General features: G+C 53.3%; 1 non-coding gene across 1 annotated transcript; it reads left to right on the plus strand.

The window, feature by feature from the left end:
* The first annotated feature begins 31 nt into the window (after window positions 1-31).
* On the plus strand, window positions 32-134 carry LOC125924989 (small nucleolar RNA U13). Its single transcript, XR_007458653.1, has one exon. It is a non-coding gene; the product is annotated as a small nucleolar RNA U13 (small nucleolar RNA).
* Window positions 135-16,793: the final 16,659 nt, after the last annotated feature.

Below are 16,793 nucleotides of genomic sequence, written 5' to 3' on the forward strand. Positions count from 1 at the left end.
TCACCCTCACACTTAGAATCAGGCTCCGGGGATCTTTCTGTAGTTCGTAAGCGTGATGATTGGGCTTTCACGCCATCGTGGGACCCGTGGCTCCCTCAAACCTTGTTACAACCTCAGCATGTGACCCGTTGGCGTGGGAAAACAAAACAAAAGAAAGGATCAGGGGCGCCTGGGTGGCTCAGTCGGTCAAGCATCTGGCTTCGGCTCAGGTCATGGTCTCGCTGTTTGTGGGTTCGAGCCCCACATCGGAGTCTATGCTGACAGCTCGGAGCTTGGAGCCTGGTTCGGATTCTGTGTCTCCCTCTCTCTCTACCCCTCCCCTGCTCGCACTGTCTCTTTCTCTCTCTCTCTCTCTCTCAAAAATAAACATGAAAGAAAGAGAGAAGAAAGAAAGAAAGAAGAAAGAAAGAAAGAAGAAAGAAAGAAAGAAAGAAAGAAAGAAACAGGCCCCAGGGGACCAGGCGGCGGGGACATTGGGGACAAGGCGGTGCAGACTGGAGCACGTGGTGGCCTGAAGGGCAGGTGGCTGTGGGGGAGAAGGGGGGCTCCGGGGTGGGGGTGGGGGACTCTACCCCGCTCAGCCTTCGGTGGCCGTGAAAGATGGGTCCAAGATAGGCACTAGGTGGTGGAGGGCGGTGCCTGGGGACTGTAGCCCGGGGCACACCTGCGGTGAGCGGCTGCCAGCCTCCTGCAGTCCAGGCGTCTTCACGGCCCCTCTGGGAGGCGGGGAGGCCACAGACTTAGCTCTGGAGTTGCTGGGGATAAGGCCCCCCCCCCCCCCCCCCCCCCCCCCCAGTTCTGCCGCTAGAGAAAGCAAAGGGACTTTCCCTCCGGCAGTAAGGACTTTTTAAAATTTCAAGGCCACCTCCATTACCCCAGTAACCCGAGCCCGGAGTGCCCCCATGCCTCTCTTTCTCAGACCTTCTTTCATCCGTCCCCCCCACCCCCCCATCCCAGTCCCACCTCTGAATGTCTCCGGAAGCTTCCCAGGCCTTTCTTCCTGCTGCTATGACCCCAGACCAGGACTTCACTACTTAAAAACAAAAAAAAAAGACAAACAATTTATTTAAACTAAAAAATCTGACAAAAACAGCTCAGACATTTCTTCCCTGCCTCTGGCAACCACCAGTCTGTTCTCTGTGTCTATCGACTTCGTTTTTTTTTTTTTTTAATGTTTATTTATTTTTGAGAGAGAGACAGAGTGTGAGGAGGGGGAGGGGTAGAGAGAGAGGGAGACAGAGGCTCTGAAGCAGGCTCCAGGCTCCGAGCTGTCAGCACAGAGCCTGAGGCAAGGCTCGAACCTATGAACCTAGAGGCCGTGACCTGAGCCGAAATTGGGCGCTCAACTAACTGAGCCACTGCCCCTTAAATTGTTTTTTACAAAAACATATTTTTTAAGTTTATTTGATTATCTTGAGAGACAGAAAGTGCACACCAGTGGGGGAGGGACAGAGAGGGAGAGAGAGGACCCCAAGCTCTGCCAGCACAGAGCCCGACGTGGGGCTCGAACTCACAACCGTGAGATCATGACCTGAGCCGAAATCAAGAGTCGGACACTTAACCGACTGAGCCACCCAGGTGCCCCTCAACTTAGTTTTTTGAAAAATTATTTTTAGGGGCGCCTGGGTGGCTCAGTCAGTTAAGCTTCCAATTTCAGCTCAGGTCATGATTTCACATTTGTGGGTCTGAGCCCCGCGTCGGGCTCTGTGCTGACAGCTCGGAGCCTGGAGCCGGCTTCGCATTCTGTGTCTCCCTCTCTCTGCCCCTCCCCTGCTCATGCTCTGTCTCTCTCTCCTTCAAAAATAAACATTGAAAAAAAACCCCAAGCACTGCGATGGAATGTTGGGAGTTAGTGTGTGTGGCCCCCATTGCCTGCCCCTTGGTCGGGACGTCCAGCCGCTTTCTTCCTTGGCCAGGACGGGCACGAATCATTGGATTTCTCAGTGTGGTAACAGTTGTCCCAAGGCGGCCCAAACTTCCAGTGAGAAGGGGAGGACTTCTAGCCACCGTCACGCGGTGCGGTGCCATCGCTCTGCTCCAGCCCAGCTTCCGTGAGCAGCCAGCTGGGCGCAGAGGGACCGTGGCGCAGGCACAGGGACGGCGTGGTGCCGGGGCTCAGGCCAGGTCCGTCCCCAGCTCCACCACACTTTCTCCTCAGCCTTGACGGTCGTTGCAGGATTTTACGTGTGTCCGCGGAGGCACTGAATCGTGGGGGGATTTTTCAAAGGCCAGATGCTCTTTGCTTCCCGTCTGATCTGTCTTCAAAGGCACCGCATTGACACAAGGCTCCAAACAGCCTCCCCACACATTTTCTCCTGAGGTCATTGCTGGCCCCAGCGGGTTTTTTTTCTTAATTCAATTTTATCGGAAAATGGACAAGCCCTTTCTCCTTCCCTACAGCAGGGACGGAGAGATTAAAATGACGTCTGCGGCGTGAGACCTGAAACTACAGTGTCACTTCCTGTTCCTTGGGGGCGGAAATGACCTTTACTCACGTCCCAGGGCACGGGGCGCCGCCGCGGAGCAGGGGCTGGTCCCTCCTGGCCCCCGGGATGCAGCACCGGTGTGTGTGGATGCCGGCTCCTGCTGTCCTCAGGTGACACCGGACAAGGACACCTGGGGGATGGCGCTCGGCCCAGCTGGATGGTCCCAGAGTCGCGCTTCCTCTTACACAGTGGTTCTCGGGTTCCTGGAGGCCACGTCGACCAGCGATGTCCTTCCACGACTCAGTCTCCCGTAGCGCCTCCCGCCCTGCCCCTGCCTGGCCACTGACCTTTAGAGGCACCGGGTACCTCGGTGGCTAGAAGCCGGGCATACGCTCCTGCGCGCAGAAGGAGGCAAGCCCTGTCCCCCATGTTGCTGACGGGGTGACCGTTTGCTAATGGCTTCTATAGCCTCCTGAGCGAATGACCTTCTAGGAACACTTCTGCCCGACTCGGGACCCCAGCTCCAAATCCTAAACTCCCACGGAGCTTCGGGCAGGGTGGGGCGGCCGTATCTGGGCCAGTGCACGAGTTTCCACCATCCCATATGGTAGTTTGTCCAGCTTGGGAAGACGGCGTACTTCCAAAACCGTGCGTGTGCATCAGGGTGACCCCAGCTGGGTGAGCTCTGTCCCCGACCTCAGCCCCTCGGCCGCGTCGGAGGCTCCCGTCCCCCGCCCAGCTGTGCCTGCAGCGGGCAGCTGTCCACGTCATCAGGACGCTGAAGCCACACGTCCTCTGAGCTCATTCGCGCCCGTGGCCGTCCGTCTGGAGGCGCAGACCTAGCTCTGACCCTGAGGGGGAGACGGCAGCCCCCTGCCCCCCGCAGCTGCCCGGGCAGACTCGGGGCCACACCGAGCCCCCCGGAGGCCTCAGTGGTGTCGTCTCTCTCAGGTCATCCGGAAAACGCCCGGATCGTGTGCGGACAGCCCGGGCTGGTTGGCAGCCAGCGGGGGCCCCGGCTCATTTATGCTGGCGAATCACCCCGGGGGTGCAGGGCCCCGTCCCACGCTGGGGACGTTTCTCCATCACCCGCCTTCAGTGGGCACACCTGTGGGGGAGGGAGCAAGGGTGTTATTGATTCTCGTGCTCCGAGGGCTCCCGTGGAAGTAGGGGGGCCGTGTGCCTCCAGGGACCGTGGCCGTGGGGCGCCCCTGCCCCACCTGGGGCCGCGTCCTCCCTGCGGGCGGTGGGCTCCACGTCTCCTCGGCCGGGCAGTGTCGCCGGGTGCGGGCCGAGGGTGCGGGTCCGCACGCGGGGGGCGCTTGGTCTCCACACCCGCATGCCGGCTCGTCCTGGGACCCGCGGGTCTCACCCTGGGGGTCTGACCAAGGTGCCGGCCGGGCCTCGGTCCCCTCTGGGGTGGCAGTGGGAGTTTTGGCGGGTGTCTGTGCCAGGCACTCGGGTCTTCCTCGACGTTCCCATGGGGACTCACATGGCTGGTGCCCTGGATGGGTCTCACTGTCCCATCACTGGAGACTCAGCTGCCTGGAGACCCTGCGGTACTAAGGGCTACGGCCAGAGTCTGGAAAAACCCAAACACCCAAACGTTCCCCGAGCGTATGGACCTCCCTCCTTTTTCACCGAAAAAACCCCCAGTTCTGAGAGTCAACCTCAGGGAGGCTCATCTTCTCCGGGGTCCCCACAGAGCTCACCGCAGGCCTGGTGCACGGACGCTGATCTCCTAGCAGCAAAATGGCCTTGCCTGGGACCCGCCTTGGTGGGGATCCAGCCAGGATCCGGCCGGGCAGTCCCGGCTAGGGCCCTCGGAGGCCTCTGCCATCAGGCAGCCGTGTCGGGCCCAGACCGTCACCTGCCGGGCCGCTTCCTCTCTGGTCACAGGCTTCTTCCCGCTGCCCATGACACGGGGCAGCGTTTCTGGTCTCAGAATGATCTGATGCCTTCCACGGTCAGGGTGGTGGTGTGCAGAATTCAAATGCCCCCAAGATTTTTTTTTTTAAGATTTTATTTTTAGGGGCGCCTGAGTGGCTCAGTTAAGCAGTTAAGTGATTAGGCGTCTGGCTCTTGGTTTGAGCTCAAATCACGATCTCACAGCTTGTGAGTTGGAGCCCCGTGTCAGGCTCTGCACTGACAGTGTGGAACCCGCTTGGGATTTTCTCTCTCTCTCTACTCCTCTCCCCCCTCTGTCTTTTAACATAAATAAATAGGGGCGCCTGGGTGGCTCAGTCGTTAAGCGTCCGACTTCAGCTCACAGTCTGTGAGTTCCAGCCCCGCGTCGGGCTCTGTGCTGACAGCTGGGAGCCTGGATCCTGCTTTGGATTCTGTGTCTCCCTCTCTCTCTCTGCCCCTCCCCTGCTTACACGCTGTCTCTCTCTGTCTCGAAAATAAATAAAAACATTTTTAAAAATTAAAAAAAATAAACATTAAAAAAATTTTATTTTTAAGGAATCTCCACACCCAACACGGGGCTCGAACTCGCAACCCCGAGATCAAGAGTCCCTCGCTCCACCGACTGAGCCGGCCAGGCACCCCAAACCCCTTCGGACTCTGGTCCTGGTTACTCGGTCGGCACCCTTGCCCGGCGCTGCTGAGCGGGGATGTGCGGGTGAGGGGACGGCCGAGTCTCCGGCACTGTGATTCCTAGGTGTGGGGGAGCCCGCAGAGGAGGGGGACTCAGGGGAAGGAATGGGGCGGCCTCTAGGGGCAGAGAGGGGTCCCAGCTGACCTCAGCAAGGACAAAGGGCGCTTGGCCCTACAAGAGGAGCTCTGCCAGCTGTCAGATGAGCCCCTGGGCCCCGGAGGGGAGCGCAGCCTGGCCGCATGTTGGCTGCAGGGAGCCCAAGAGTCCTCCCAGACTTCCTGTGGGCAAACTGCGAGACAGCACCAGGGGCTGAGCGGGTGGCGGCGGGTGACACGGTGGCTGCCTCGTGGGTCTAGGGTCCCCCAGGGTGCTGGTCCCACCCCGGTTTTGATTTCTGCCAGCGGCTCCTGCCTCTCGTGTCCTAGCTGCCAGATCCTCTGGTATCGAGGGGTCTGTCCTCTGTGCAAGGGGATTGCTGGGCCACCCCGGGAATGCTCCCCCCTCCCCACCCCTCCGCCGCGGGTTCAGGTCTCCTCACAGCGACTCTGAGCAGAAGTCACAGGGTTCCTGGAGGAGGACTGTGATTCCCCCCAAAAGGGACAGCTCAGGAGTGTTTCCGGCCGTGGCAAGACTGTGGCAGTGGGGCACAGAGATCACCTGGGCCTCGGAGGGGACGGTCAGTGTAAAAAGGCTTCAACAAGTAGAAGGTGGTTAACCACTCAGGCGTCCAAGTGGGCACTGCAGGGCAAGGGGATAGTGGGGGGGAGGGGGGCCTGGGGACACTGGGGGAGGGGGAGTTCCAGGGAGGGGACACTGGGGACCCGGGGAGAGTGGGAGGGGGGTTCCGGGGAGGGGATGCTGGGGGGCCTGGGGAGAGTGGGGGGAGGCGGGGCCTGGGGAGAGTGGCGGAGGGGGGCTTGGGGAGAGTGGGGGGAGGGGAGTTCCGGGGAGGGGGTGCTGGGGGGCCCAGGGAGAGGGGGGGAGGGGGGTTCCGAGCAGCGGGCGCTGGGGGGCCGCGGGGAGAGTCGGGTCGGGGAGGGGGGCCCCCCACCAGGCGGCGGAGCTGCACTGGGGCAGCTGGAGGGCCTCGTCCTCAGGATTTCTCTTCTCACTCCCACTCGTGGTGATGGGATGTGAACTGCTCCAGAGTGGGGAAAAGGGGACAGATGGGGGACCCTAAGAGGGATGATGGGTGAGCAGCTCCGTGCCCGCCTGGCCATGTCCCCCTTCTCCGTCCCATTCCCAACAGCGGACACTTCCAGCAGTGTTTACTCCCCGCCCCCAGGCGGCCTTCTCCTCCTCTTGGAGCGGACCTCCCCCCTCCCCCCCCCAGCCTGAGGCCCCAAGGGGGGGTCGTACAGATACCCAGCTTGGGAGACCCCTGGGCACAGCACCTGCCACATCCAGCCAGGAGGCCACGGGCACTTGGAACTTTCCTGCTGCTTTGGAAGGAGTAAGTCATTTTGGGGGGGGGCGGTTGCTTCTCTGGGGAGAAGCCCCCGCCCCCATCACCCCCGCTGCAGCCAGTCAGTTGTTAAATGTGTTCGCTCACAGCAGCTTGTAGCCGTTTGGGGGCTGACCCGGGACTGGTGGCCAGGTGACCGCATCCAAGTCTCCCCTCCCCTCAGCAGTGTGTGGAATGAGGGGTGAGCCCGCCCTCCTGGTGCTGATTTGAGGACCCCCAGTGCCCAGTCCTCAGACTTCTGCCGTCACTTCCCCCAGGGTGTCCCAGCTGTCTGACAGAATGCCGCTGGGCTCCCCCCTCCCCCAGCTCCCTGGAGCTGCCTTCCTCCCCCTGCAGAGCCTCTGAGCAGATGGTGCTCAAGGCTGGGCGACCTTCCGAGGGAGCTCAGCGTCTGTCTCATTGGTCACAGGAGAAAGAAGGCTTGTCTCAGGGTGGAAAGCTCTTCCTCATTGTCCAGCTGCTCCTGGAGGCCCAGCTTCTTCCCGGGCACAGCAGCCGGAGGACAGAGCTCTCCACCTGCTTGCCCAGCGCCCCCCCCCCCCCCCCCCCCCCCCCCCCCCCCCCCCCCCCCCCCCCCGCCCCACGCCTGGCTGGTTCCGAGGCTCAAGCTCTGGCCTCTGGCCTCCAGACGAGGATGGGGAGACAGACATCCTGGCAGAGCGGAGCCCGGGGGAAGCATCCAGACACCGCCCAGCCTGCCCTCCTGACACCTCATGGGTGGGGGAGGGTGTAGAGAGAACCCCCAGGGGTGCCCGGGGCCTTCGCCTACACGAGGATGTGTTTCCATTGAGAAACATTTTGCTTGGAAATCCAGTAGTTACACGGAGATACTGACATTTCCCAGTGGCCGTGATAAACCCAGACTTGTGTGTGATGAGCCTAGACGGGCCGACATGAGAACATGTGTTTATCTGTCCAGGAGGAAGCGCGAGCTCGGATTGCAAGTCTTCAAGGAAATGTGCGGATCCCTCCCCCTTTCTTCTTTTTCCTCGCTTTCTCCGAGGCATCCCCGGGGGAGGAAAGAAAGCTGTAACCAGCTGCTAGCCCTCCTTCCCAGGCATGTGTGAGTGTGTGCGAATGTGAGTGCGTGTTTGTGAGCGTGTATGCACGGTCACGTGTTGTGTTTCTTTTTTTTTTTTTAATGTTTACTCATTTTTGAGAGACAGAGAGATCGCAAGCAGGGGAGGGGCAGAGAGAGAGGGAGACACAGAATCGGAAGCAGGCTCCAGGCTCCGAACTGTCAGCACAGAGCCCGACGCAGGGCTCGAACTCACGAACCACGAGATCATGACCTGACCCGAAGTCAGAGGCCTAACCCACTGAGCCACCCAGGGATGCCTCACATGTTGTGTTTCTTGATATGGGTCATGGTCAGAGAAGCGAAATGTCCACTGGCTTAAAGGACCGAACTCAACCCACTTTCCTGAAGTTACTTCTGGACCAATCCAGATCACCGAGACGGGCACACCATGCCCCCACCTTTGCCAGCTGCCAGCCCGCAGCATGAACGTGCACCGAAGATGTAAAACTGTCACCGTCGTGCGCTCGGCGTGATGTCGATAGGCCCGTCCTGGTTGGGGTCGTGAGGGAGACCCTGCTTCTTGTCACGGTCCCCTCTGCCAGGATGCCGCATTAGAACTTGGACACCTAGGGACCTTGCTCTGCTTTGGCTTATGGGCGGGAGAAAGGGGCACTGGCCTGTTTTTCCGCACCGGATTCCAGCCTCCCTCCCCCCACCCCGCACTGCCACCCCTGCCCAGTGCCTTTCAGCCTCGCGTTGGCTCCTTCGTGGTTCATCCAGGTCACACCTTTGTCTTCTTTCCCTCCCCCGTTTGCCTCCAGTTCCCCAAGTCTTTGATTATCAGCTTGCACGGTCCCTCACTCGGGCTGTAAAGGCGGTGAGCGCGTCAGCTGCTCTGGCCCTCTCGTTTCGGGACCCCACACCGAGCACCCCCTGAATGTCTGCCCCCCTCTGCCTTCGCTCCAGAGTCCGGTGTCCACTGTGTGGGCTGAGCCTCTCTCTCAGACTCCTTTTAGCTCTCTGGAGACGAAACGAGGAATAAAGGTAAGTACACATGGATCTCAGGGTTGATTCAGCACCCGGGCAGGTGTGAGCGCTGAGATGCTCTGGGGACATCACGGATGCTCCCGGGCCATGGGTGCGTCCTCAGATTACCCAGATTTTGGGGCTCTGGGCCGTCAGATGTCTGCTCTTGACACAACTTGCTATCTCACGAAATGACAGCATCGACCTCCCCTCCTCCCACCCCCTTACTCCGCAAAATTAATGTGTCTCACAACAAGAATAGGCAGGTATTTGCTCTGGAACCTTAAACAGTACATCCGGGAACTGTGATTTCATTCCAAAGGTCCAGACTTCCCCTAGACGTCTTCCCACCACGGCCACACTCTCCATTCACCGCCCACCTGAAGCTAAATGTTAATACAAGCAAGTAAACAATTATTTGTACTAGTAAATTGAATGTTCTTCTGATAAGTTTATGGATGAGAAACGAAATCACCATGTAAATGTAAAACTATCTCTAACTGAATACTAATGAAAAAGTTACATATAAAGATTGTTAGGGTACACGGAAGTGGTGATTTTTACCCTTGCCTACTTATGCCAGAGAATAAGAGAAGCTAAAAGTGCCCGGCTTTGAACTTAAAAAATGAGCAATGGATTAGATCCCCCAAAAGAGATACTAAAGTAAAAGTGGAAATGAAGGAGGAAGGACAGTAATGGCGGGGTGATGGAGCCCGCCAGAACCCATTATGGGTTCCAAGAGGAGGAGCTCCTGACGCGACCCAACAAGGGAGGGAAGTAGGTGAGGTGAACACCGTCAATACAGATAAAAGTAGAACGTATCTGTAGATAAAGCACATGTAGTGTAGCAAGTAATTCAAAACATTAGACGACGTGAGACATTCATAGAGAAAAATAACTTGAAAAGTGGACTTGTAATTAGATAGCATGTATTGTACTGTAATTATGAGATAATTGAGGCAAAATCTTTTTGTTCTTTTTTTTTTTATTTTAGAGAGAGAGAGAGAGAGAGAGACCATCATGGGGGGAGAGAGAGAGAGAATCTTACACACTCTCCATGCTCAGCGTGGAACCCAGCTCAGGGCCTCGATCCCAAGACTCTGGGATCTTGACCTGAGCCGCAATTAAGAGTCAGACGCTCACCCGACTGAGCCACCCAGGCGCCCCCGAAGCAAACCACTTGAGATCACCCCAGAGAAGAGGAAGAGAGAATACTCAGCCACCCATCCAAATCCAAGAGGCCAGCACAGGGCAAAGACCTGAAGAGTCATGACAAGAAACGTTCCGGGTCCATTTACTCAAAAACAGAGAAATAAGACTCCAAGTTGAATTTTAACAAACCAAATCCGAAAAGGCATATAAAAATGTGTATGTATAAAAACATAATTCAAGATGACCAAGGTAGGTTTAATCCAGGAGTGCAAGGGAGGCGTGAAATTAGAAAATCTGTGAAAGAGTATCATCTCAGGAACAGAAAAAATGAGAAAAGTCACCTGGTCATTTCAATTAAAAAGCTTTTGAAGAAAATTTAACACAAATTCACGAAAAACTCCTTGTAAGTAGGAGTAGAGGAGTATTAACTCAGTAAAGGCTATCTATAAAAAACCTACCGCCAATTATAAACAGGGAAACATTAATAGCATTCCCTGTAACATCAGAAATGATCCAGAGATATTTACTTTCACCATTTTTACTCGATGATAGAATAAGTGACCTAAAAAATAAGAAAATGAAAATAAGGCATAAAGATTGGAAAAGAAGACATTAAAAGGTCATTATTTAGGGGCGCCTGCGTGGCTCAGTCGGTTAAGTGTCTGACTTGGGCTCAGGTCATGATCTCACAAGTTGTGAGTTCGAGCCCCACATCGGGCTCTGTGCTGACAGCTCAGAGCCTGGAGCCTGCTTCACATTCTGTGTTTCCCTCTCTCTCTGCCCCTCCCCCCCCCCCGGTCTCTCTCTCCGTCTCTTTCTTTTAAAAATAAACATTAAAAAATTTAAAAAATAAAATTTCATTATTTATAGATTATAGAAGAGGTTGGCAAACTACAGCTGCCAGGCAAAAATCTGACCCACAGCAGGTCAAGTCTGGCTTCACCTGTTTGTCTCTGACTGTATCGTCCCTGGTGACCCAAAGCAGGCAGGTACTGAGGGGTCATCAACACCGGGGGTAAGAGAACCACTGGTAAATTTCCTATTGTTGTGGCTTTGAGTCTGGGGACAATCTGTGCCATGTGGCAGGCTAACATGAGGGACAGAACCCCTAGTCTTAATGACTTTAAGAACCCGAGGGCAGAGTTCAGGACCCGCATAGCAGCTGGAAAACGAGGGAACAAACCAAAAAAGATAGAGCAGGGCAGCCCCGAATCCCATATATAAGGTCTCCTCAAATCTCTGGCTGACCTCTTAACCTTGCGTGTGTACGGAAGTTTCCAAACAGTCCAACTAAGCTTGCTAGATCGAGCTGCAGGTTTCCTTGCCGCCCACTGAAGAGGAGACCGTTTGCAGGTGGAGTTCAGCCAGGCTGGTGGCCTGGTGCCCTTCAGAGGAACCCAGCAAATTCAGAGTTTCTACACTCATCATTCTCAGTGTCCAGGAAGCAGCCTAAAACTACATGAGGAAACTTACCTGAAGAGACAGGAGACTATGATGCACACTCTAGAGAAAAGATGATGACCAGAGATCTACACTGAGACGATCCAGAATCCAGATTCTGTAATCACAACATAAAGGCTTTAAAGCAGCCATATCGCTATGTTCAAGGACGTCAAGGAAAATATGCTTGCGATGAATGAAAATAATAAAAAGATAGGAAATCTCGACAGAGAAATGGCGACTCTGAGAGGATTCAAATGAAAATTCTAGAACTAAAACAATCAAACATTTGAAAATTCACCATTTGGGCTGAAGAGAAGATTGGAAGTGACACAAGAGTTAGTAACCTGAAGATAAATTGGTAGACATTAACCAATTTGAAGAATACACAGAAAAATATAGTAAAAAATGTACATGGCCTCAGGGAACTGGGGAACAATAGTGAAGGGTCTATCATAAATGTTATAGGAGTTCCAGAAGAAGGAGAAAGAGACTGAAGAGGAGTAGGAGGGGAGGGAGGAGGGGGAGGGGGAGGGGAAGGGGGAGGAGGGGAGGAGGAGCAGGAGGAGGGGGAGGAGAAGAGAGAATTGTTTGAATAAATAATGGCCAAAACCTTTCATAGTTGATGAAAGGTACAAAATTGCAAATTCAAGAAGGTCAGCAGCCCCCAAGGTGTAAACATGAGGAAAACTACAGTTGGACGCAAGGCGGTCAAACTGCTGACAACCAAAGATAAGAACATTGTGAAAGCAGCCAGAGGGAAACCCCCATTACTAAGCAGAGGAACAACTAAAAAAACAGCTGACTTCTCATCAGAAAAAGTAGAGGCCAGAAGACAGTGGAACAACATCTTGAAAGTCCTGGAAGAAAAAATTATTTGCCAAGAATTCTATATCCGGTGAAAATATTCTTCAAGAAAGAAGGCAAAATAGGGGCGCCTGGGTGGCTCAGTCGGTTAAGCGTCCGACTTTGGCTCAGGCTCAGGTCATGATCCCGTGGTCCGTGAGTTCAAGCCTGGCGTCCGGCTCTGCTGACAGCTTGGAACCTGCTTCAGATTCTGTGTCTCCCTCTGTCTTGCCCCTCCCCCGCTCATGCTCTGTCTCTCTCTCTCTCTCTCTGAAAAATAAGCAAACATTAAAAAAAAAAGAAGGTAAAATAAATACTTTTATTTGAGAGAATGAAGCTATGGGAATTCACAGCCAGCACAGCTGTGCTAGGAGAAATGACGAGGGTAAGCTACGAGCCTCCCAGCCGAATATCCGTGTTTATTCTTCCTCCACGCACGTGCAGGGACAGACCCCGCTTCGCTGTTTCCCATCCACCGTGGGTGCCCTGAGAAGCTGACCGAACCTTAGAGCTGCTGGGGTGTGGGGTGTAAGGTCAGAGAGTGCGCGGGGTTTGTTCACCAAGACCAGAGGGGACCGCTCAGGCATGGCGGTCTCAGTCCATAAAGCACTCGACCCATCGGCTCCTTCGGGCTCTCGCTCTGAGAAAGGAACCAGACAGCCATGCCCTGGGCACCCGGCTGCTCAGCTGGGACTTGAACAGGACCTTCTGGGACTTGGCTTTTGTTCAAGGCCAGATTTGATCCGTTCTCAAAAGTCTCCTTTATCTCCCGGCTCAGGACCATCTTCTCTGACGCAGATACGAGAAAGCTACAAATCAGCAACAGACCAGAGGAACAGTGCTCCGTGTGAGAGCGACAGTGTGAGAGCACATTCAAATCGACACAGTCTTTACAAAGCGAGCATCTTAGTATCTTTGTAAATACCTAGGACACACGAATGAGGGACATGCGCCTTCTCAAAACGTCTGGGCCACCGTGAAGCGGGGTCTGTCCCTGCACGTGCGTGGAGGAAGAATAAACAGGGATATTCGGCTGGGAGGCTCGTAGCTTACACTCTTGTCCTTTGGAAATAACTTCAGATTTATAACAGAGTTGCAAACAAGTACAAGAATTATTCTATATAACCCTTTACCCAGATTTCTCAGAAGGTAACATCGTATACAACTATTGTACGATGATCAAAATCACAAAGTTAGCACTGATCCCACATGATCACCTAATCCCCGGGTCCCATTCTGATCTTACCTGTCATGTCCCCACGCCCTTCCGTCTGGGACGGGCCCCCAGTCTTGAGTTCTTTCAGGACCTCACACTGTTTGAACAGGAACAATGTAGAAAGTCTTTTCATTCCGGCTAGTTGTTTACTGATGATTACATTTAGTTCAAGGCTTTTGACAAAAATATCACGGGAACGTGGCTGTGTTCTTCTCAGTGCATCACATCAGGAGGCCGGGAAGCTGATGTGTCCCGTCACTGGCAGTGTGCACTCTGATCACTGGGTTAAGGTGGCACCTGCCAGTTTCTTCCGCTGCAAAGTTACCCCTTGTCCTATAGTGTTTAAGACGCGTCTTGTGAGAAAGTTTTCAAAACTACATAATGTTTTCTTTCCCATCACTCTTTTGCCCAGGTGGTCAGTCTTTTTTGTTTTTAAATTTTTTTCATATTTATTTATGTTTGAGAGAAAGAGAGGGACAGAGCGTGAGCAGGGGAGGGGCAGAGAGAGACGGAGGCACAGAATCCGCAGCAGGCTCCAGGCTCCAAGCTGTCAGCACAGAGCCCGACGCGGGGCTTGAACCCACAAACTGCGAGATCACGACCTGAGCCGAAATCAGAAGCTTAACCGACTGAGCGCCCCCCCCCCCCGAGCACCCCCTGCTTAGTCTCTTTTGATGATGCTTGCCTAAAACAATTGTTATTGTGATTTTTTGCCAAATGGTCATTAGGTATTTCCATCATTCTCTGTACACAGATTGGAATTTGACTGCATTTTGCCGTATTTCTCCTCTCCCTGTCCTGGGATTCGCTTTTTATTTATTTATCTATTTTTTTTTAAATTCAGATTCCTTTGAAAAAGAAATGATACTTGATAGTATTTGAAAACCGACATCTGGGCCAGTCCATGCTTGTCGCTATTGGGGTGTGTCACAGGATATACCTTCGCACACACACCCCCTTCCATCACATTCCATCACATTCCGTCTTTCCTTCCCCTTCCACGCGTTTTGTCTCTGTTCTCCCGCAGTGAGAATCCTGTCATGTGACATCAGTGTATGTAAGTGGCTTGATTAGGAAAGGTCTGCGTGTGTATTTCTTGGAGTCTCCATGTTTGGGATTCACTGGGCATCTTGAATCCATAGTTTGAGGTCTTTTCCCAAATTCAGAAAATTACCAGTCACTGTTTTTTGAATATTTTTCCTGTCCCCCATTTTTGTCATCTTCTTCTAGGGTGTCATTTGCACACGTGTTAGACTTTCTGGTGTTGTCCCCGAGGCTCTGTTCGTTTCTTCGGCGCCTTTTCTTCGTGTCGTGTTCAGACTGGATAATCGCTGCGATTTATCCCCAGGTTGTCTGAGTCTTTCTTTTCTCATCCTCATCATGCTGCCGAGCCCAGCAGGTGAGGGTTTTAATCTGGCGATTGTGTTTTTCGGTGCTACAAGTCCCGTTTTGTCATTCTTCGTGTGTTTCCCCTCTAGCTGACACTTCTCTCTCCATTCATCTGAAGTGTGTTTGCCCTCAGTTCTCGGGGCATTTTTACACTAACTGCTTTGAAGGCTTTGTGTGATGATTCCTAGTTGGGTTTTGCCCGATCTTCCGTATAAAGAGTAACTTTGAACGTGAGGCTAGGAGACGCCGAATCTTACTTCCATCTGATGGGAAGTGTTGATATTCTTGTTTTGGCAGAAGCAGTCCACCCGGTTCGGTTTATGCTACAAGCACAGACCCGGGTTCGTGCGTTCTGGCTTCTGTGCTGGCCCAGGTTTCAAAGGCTGCTGTGTCTGGACACCCAGTGGCCCGTCTGGTGCCCATGGTCCTCATGGTCTCCGCTGCTCAGGGCCCAGCCTGTGTGCACAGCTCAGGAGCGAGCCTTGGTTTCCATAAGCATCTTTACGGAATTTCTCTCCATGCAGGGGACCCTGCCCAGCCCACCCTCCCCCAACCTGACCCAGCCCCGGCAAGGCCGCCCTGGACGCCCTGCACACGACCTCATGCGGCACCCCCTCCCTGGTACCGTCTCATCGGAATTTCGGTCGCAGGTGAAGGCAGACATCTTTTCTTAAGTTTAAGTGGTATTTCATATCATTTTTGTTACATTTTTTCATATTTTTCTCATATTTGCTATCAGGCTTTTCTCCTTTCCTCAATATAGCCCCGGGGGTGAACATTTTTTTTTTTAATGTTTTTTTATTTTTGAGAGAGTGAGAGACAGAGCGTGAGTGGGGGACGGGAAGAGAGGGAGGGAGACACAGAATCCGAAGCAGGCTCCAGGCTCTGAACTATCAGCACGGAGCCCAACGTGGGGCTTAAACCCATGAGCTGCAAGATCATGACCTGAGCCGAAGTCAGATGCTTAACCGACTAAGCCACCAAGGCGCCCCAATCTATCTTTATTTTTAATGTTTATTTATTTTGAGAGAGAGAGAGAGAGACAGAGGGACAGAGAGAGCACGAGCAGGGGGAGGGGCAGAGAGAGAGGGAGAGAGAATCCCAAGCAGGCCCCAAGCAGTCAGCTCGGAGCCCGACTTGGGGCTCGATCCCACAAACCGTGAGGTCATGACCAGAGCCAAGATTGAGAATTGGCCACTTAACCGACTGAGCCCCCCAGGGTCATCTCACATATCTTTTTATTTCTTATATTTGGATCTTGATTAATACTAAAGAAGACTTTCTCTGCACCCAGGTTTGAAAGAAATTCACATCCCAGAGTCTTGAGGTTTTTGTTTGTTTTTAGTGTGGTTTAACGTCTGGTAGCACTAATTCCCCCACAACTCTGCTTTTTCCCAGAGTATTTTTAGCTGATCTTAAGAATGTTGTTGTTTATGTGCGTTTCAACTCATCTCATTCAAGAAGAAAACCAGAAATTTTTATGGAAATCACATTAAATTAAAAAATCTATAGGTTACAGAGAGCTGACATTTTCATGCTATTCTGAGTCCTCATATCCAGGAGCAAGGAGCCTCTTCACAGTTGTTCGGGGTCACTGGGCTGCCTCTCGGAAGGGTGTGAAACTTAGATTTCTTGTAGATTTTGTACATTTAGCGTCAGGTTTATTTTCAAGTATAAGCTTTCTTGCCCCCACCGTAGAGGAGGTTTTCTCTCCTGCTACGCCCTCAAGTTGGGTCTTGCTTGTATATAAAAAGGCTCTTGGTTTTCATTCTAATGTTTTAGCAGGCAGTGGACCTCATTTTAATTTTATATTCTGCTGCCTTATTGAACGATTTATTTATTTATTTATTTTACATTTACTTTTGAGAGACAGAGTGAAACAAAGTGAGAGTGGGGGAGGGGCAGAGAGAGAGGGAGGCACAGGATCGGAAGCAGGCTCCAGGCTCTAAGCTGTCAGCACAGAGCCTGACGCGGGGCTCGAACCCACAGACCATGAGATCATGACCTGAGCTGAAGTCGGACGCTGAACCGACCGAGCCACCCAGGCGCCCCTTGAACGATTTTATTGACACACACACACACACACACACACACGGCACGTCCTGGCATGATACGTTTGCAAAGATCTCACCGCTGCACCCACACAAAAATGCCATTTCCTCTTCTGTGCCAGCAGCTGTCAGTGCTGTGCTTGTGTGTGAAGGAAACTTTGA

The sequence above is a fragment of the Panthera uncia genome, chromosome F2 (genome assembly GCF_023721935.1).
Source record: "Panthera uncia isolate 11264 chromosome F2, Puncia_PCG_1.0, whole genome shotgun sequence".
Taxonomy (NCBI): domain Eukaryota; kingdom Metazoa; phylum Chordata; class Mammalia; order Carnivora; family Felidae; genus Panthera; species Panthera uncia.